The sequence below is a fragment of the Amblyomma americanum genome, chromosome 6 (genome assembly GCF_052857255.1).
Source record: "Amblyomma americanum isolate KBUSLIRL-KWMA chromosome 6, ASM5285725v1, whole genome shotgun sequence".
Classification (NCBI taxonomy): Eukaryota; Metazoa; Arthropoda; class Arachnida; order Ixodida; family Ixodidae; genus Amblyomma; species Amblyomma americanum.
In genome coordinates, this window is record NC_135502.1 from 95,272,300 (window position 1) to 95,276,804 (window position 4,505).

At 47.7% G+C, this 4,505-nt stretch overlaps 1 pseudogene; it reads right to left on the reverse strand.

Moving 5' to 3' along the window:
• Positions 1 to 641: 641 nt before the first annotated feature.
• On the reverse strand, positions 642 to 1,638 carry LOC144095390 (CRISP/Allergen/PR-1-like; annotated as a pseudogene).
• Between the last annotated feature and the right edge of the window lie 2,867 nt (positions 1,639 to 4,505).

Here is a 4,505-nt window from a genome sequence, read left to right on the forward strand (position 1 = left end):
CGACCTCATTTCGGTCGTGCTCGATTTCATTCTATTGATGCTCGATTCCTCTTTGGTGGTTCTGGATCCTTTTTCTTCGGAAAACGTTTCCTTGTCAGCACTTATTGAATATTTCTTACTGGCAGTCGATGCCATTTTGGTGTTGCTCGATGGTTCCTAGCTGGTGGTGCGGGATCCTTTCTCTTGGGAAGACCTTTCCTTTATAGCACTGTCCGAATTGGTTTTACCAGCAGTGGATCTCATTTCGGTGGTGCTCGATTCCATTCTATTGATACTGTGTTCCTTTTTGGTGGTGCTGGATACTTTCTCTCCGGAAGACGTCTCCCTTATAGGTCTGCTCGAATCGGTTTTACCAGCAGTGGATCTCATTATGATGGTGCTCGATTCCATTTTATTGATGCTGGGTTCCTTGTTGGTGGTGCTGGATACTTTCTCTTCAGAAGACGTTTCCTTTATACCACTGCTCGAATCGGTTTTACCAGCCGTGGATCTCATTTCCGTGGTGCTCGATTCCATTCTATTGATTCTATGTTCCTTGTTGGTGGTGCTAGATACTTCCTCTCCGGAAGACGTTTCCTTTATAGCACTGCTCGAATCGGTTTTATCAGCAGTGGATCTCACTTTCTTGGTGCTCGATTCCATACTATTGATGCTGTCTTCCTTGTTCGTGGTGCCCGATACTTCTCCTTCGGAAATCGTTTCATTTTACTACTGCTCGAATTGCTTTCACCGGAAATCGATGCCGTTTTGATTGTGCTAGATTTCGTATAGCTCGTGTTTGGTGCCTATTAAGTGGGGCCCGAAGTCTTTTTGGTTGTTCCTGATTCTTTATCCGCGGCAGTAATACCACACAGGCCGAAAGCGTTGTCACACACGGTTCCCTTCGGGCACGCAGAACAGGCGGGGCCTTCCTGGTACAGCGGCTTCCTGAAGACGTTTCCGGTGACCGCGTAGTTGCACACGTAGAGTTGCATGTGCGTCAAGTTGACCGCTCCGATGATGCTGTACTCCACGAAGCCGCAGCCGACGTAGCTTGTCTTGGCCCACACAAGTTGGGTGAAGTGCCCTATCATAGGCTCCGAGGCGGGCAGAGGACGGAACTCGAGGCGCTGCTCCGAGGGTAGTCTTCGTACTCCATAAACCACTCCTTGGTGCGACCAGGCCAGTCGGTGCTCGAGAAAGAAAATTTTTTACCACGGAAGACAAGGTTCTGTCCCGTCGCTTTGAACTTGGTCGTGAAGCGGTCGTGCCAGTTGTCATGGTTGTACTCTCCCTTGGCGGATGTACACTGCTCGGCTTGCGCTTGCGCCACGAAAGCCAGCTCTTCGTCCCAGACAAGCCGAGCCATATTAACGGCCGGAGGGAAGCCCTGCAGTTTTCCTAGGGCCACCATGCTCCGGTAGTGTTGCGGGTCTTAAGTATGAGAAGGCGCTCCTCCGGGCTGATCCTTCTTTTCTTGATGATGCATTTCTTGTTTGGAGGCTTGCAGGCCGTGTGCGTGGGCCGTCGCTTACGGTATTCTTCCTTGCACTCCTGGAGAGCCGGAACAGCGAGGGAGGAAAAACACAGGACAGCGAGCAGAACCCAAGGAAATTCTTCTTCTTCTTCTTCTTCTTCTTCTTCTTCTTCTTCTTCTTCTTCTTCTTCTTCTTCTTCTTCTTCTTCTTCTTCTTCTTCTTCTTCTTCTTCTTCTTCTTCTTCTTCTTCTTCTTCTTCTTCTTCTTCTTCTTCTTCACCCCAGGTATATGGCACATCCGAGAGGAAATTCCATCCGAGGAAATTCCATGCCTTCTCGTCTTCTTCCTCTGGCAATGCACGCGCTTGCAGGTAACATACCGCACTTAGTAACCCTCTTCGCCTTCTTCCACTCGCGTATTTAGGCACGTGTCCATTATGCATTAAGACCATGAACCCATATTAGCCAATATCTGTGACGTGCGCGAATCGCAAACGGCCTAGGACGTTTAGCAGTGCAGAAACAAGAAAATGATGAGGAACTTCGATTGTTTCCTTTTACATCATAGAAAAAAAAACTAGGTTTGCACCTGCTCTAGCTCTGAAGAAAAATGGCCGAAGAGCAAAAAGGTAAGCACGTGAATACAGGCACTAAAAAATTGCATCCTTAAGAGTGTACTTCTATGTCTATAACTGGAACCTGCTAACTCGCACCTACAATTCTCTACGAAAAGCTGCCGACGGCCTCTCCAAATACTCACTCGATTTACGGCATTCCCAACCATAAATATGATACCAAGATGTCTTTTGCACGGCGTGTCTGAACCTATTTTTTACGCAATCGCGCTAATGATGTCTGCATAGACCGTGTTGTTCAAGGCGTGATTTTTTCTCATATTTTGAAGAAAGAAAAAAAACCTTGCTAAAGGAGGCCAACCTTCAGCAAACCCTCTCTCACAATAACGCAATGCTAGCATGTGCTACGTATTTTGTCAGAGAACATGAACAGACATAGGCTTCTCTGTAATGAGTTATGCACATGTACTGAGGTGACAGTTCTGCACAGAAGACAACATTGGTGCGCGCAATACTTACCCATAACGTGCATACTTTCTCGAACTTTATATATGCCATTTCGGAGAGTCCCATAGGGGGCGAGTGATGCTTTGCACGTAAGATGCATATGGAGGGCAGTCCAGATCCACTTCCTTTTAGGTCTGCACATTCTCAATTACATTAAGAGCGGTCCTGGTACAACCGTCCTCAGATACTCCCCACATCTTGTGGCATTGTCCTCATAGCGTCTCACTTCGTGAGTCTACTCTAACTTCTCTCCCGCACAATACACCACGCAAGAGCAGTGGCTGATGGACTCATCGGCCTCCCCAAATGCCATACGAGCGCTGGTGCGCATGGCTAACCAGCTGGGCCTGACCGACGCGACCTCGTTCGATCAACACCCTCTTTTCTGCTGCACCGGACTAGGGGCTTTGACGAGAAATGTTCTCCACCACCATATGTCCTACGACTTGCTTGCAGTGGAGAGCAGGCGCCGGCTTCCGGGCTATGCTATAGGTTCGCAAGTGATAATAGCGCCATTGTTAAGCCATTTCCTGGCACTCGTATGCCTTCCAGTCGGGGCCTGGCAAGTTTCCCGGCGCAATCTCAGCAGCTGCCATATAAGCCTGCCCTGGATGCACCAGGGTCAACCTCACGGCTTTGGGCAGCTCTCTTGACCTTTAAAACATCATTCCAGAGGTGTACAAGGAGCGTCTGCAGTTTAGTTTCCGTTTTCTCGGCGCACTGACGTGGGCAGTGTATCTGGCGTGCATGGCGGCATGGAAGAGCTGCTTGTCTCGCAAGGTCAATGTTACAGGCAGCCGTGGCAAAGAAAAGTGCAAGCCGACTTCCGCTAATCAGTAGTTGACCGAAGCGGTTACATCGGGTACGAAAAAGTGTCGTGTAGAGAAGAGATTGGAAGCAGCCCCAGGCACTGTTTATAATAATAGGTAACAAATAAGCAGTCACTAACTACGTCACCGGCTGTATGAAAATTCAAGAAATAAGCTGAAACCATTTGCCATCCAGCCGCCGTGGTGGCTCAGTGTTTATGGCGCTCGGCTGCTGAACCGAAAGACGAGAGTTCGATCCCGGCCGCTGTGGTCGAATTTCGACGGAGGCGAAATTCTGGAGGCCCGTGTACTGTGCGATGTCAGTTCGTGTTAAAGAACTCCAGATGGTCGAAATCCCCGGAGCCCTTCACTACGGCGTCCCCATAGACTGAGTCGCTTTGGGACGCTAACCCTCCATAAACCATAAACCATCTGCCATCGAAGCAGTTGAGGGAACGTTTATCAAATCAGCAAACGGCTCTTCGGTCGCCTTCGTTCCGGAGTATGTATTTACCACTAGACAGTATGGCGAAGTGTGCTAGGCAGTGTACTCATTGGTCAGGCTGGGAAGAGAACTAAAACTGGCACTCGCAACGGAATCGCCGCTACACACCGTCTTTCACAGCGGCCCGTTATCGGCTAGAGCTTCGAGATAATGAAGATAAATATTTTAGATAGGTGTGTATTCTACGATATTTTCCCTCCAAGATCATTTTTCAAGGCGCGCTTCCCTGTCCCCTACAAAAAAAAATAAAACGTGCGGTGCTGATATAATCAGTCGGTGCGTGAGTTAAAAGCCCCCGCAAGACAGGTGGGCGGAATAATCAATGCCAGCAAGGTTGTCCTCTGTCTAATTCAGATTCAATTTATCTCCAACAAAATAAAAAGAGGGGGCTCAAACAAAAAGTGAAGCAAGTTCACTTGATTGCGTTCGAGCCCCTCGTTTCATGGTACACAGTGACGACCGAGTTATATACTAACGATATGTAATTTACAGTCTACAGAACGAAGCAAAATGTATATTTTGTACAGAGAGAACCTAGTAAAATAAGTTTATAGTTTATAGTGCCATTTTTCCAGCTATACAATTGTAGTGCAATATGACATCAAAAAAAAAATAGTATAGATCAAGCATTTTTTATTTTTTTTTACAGCAGA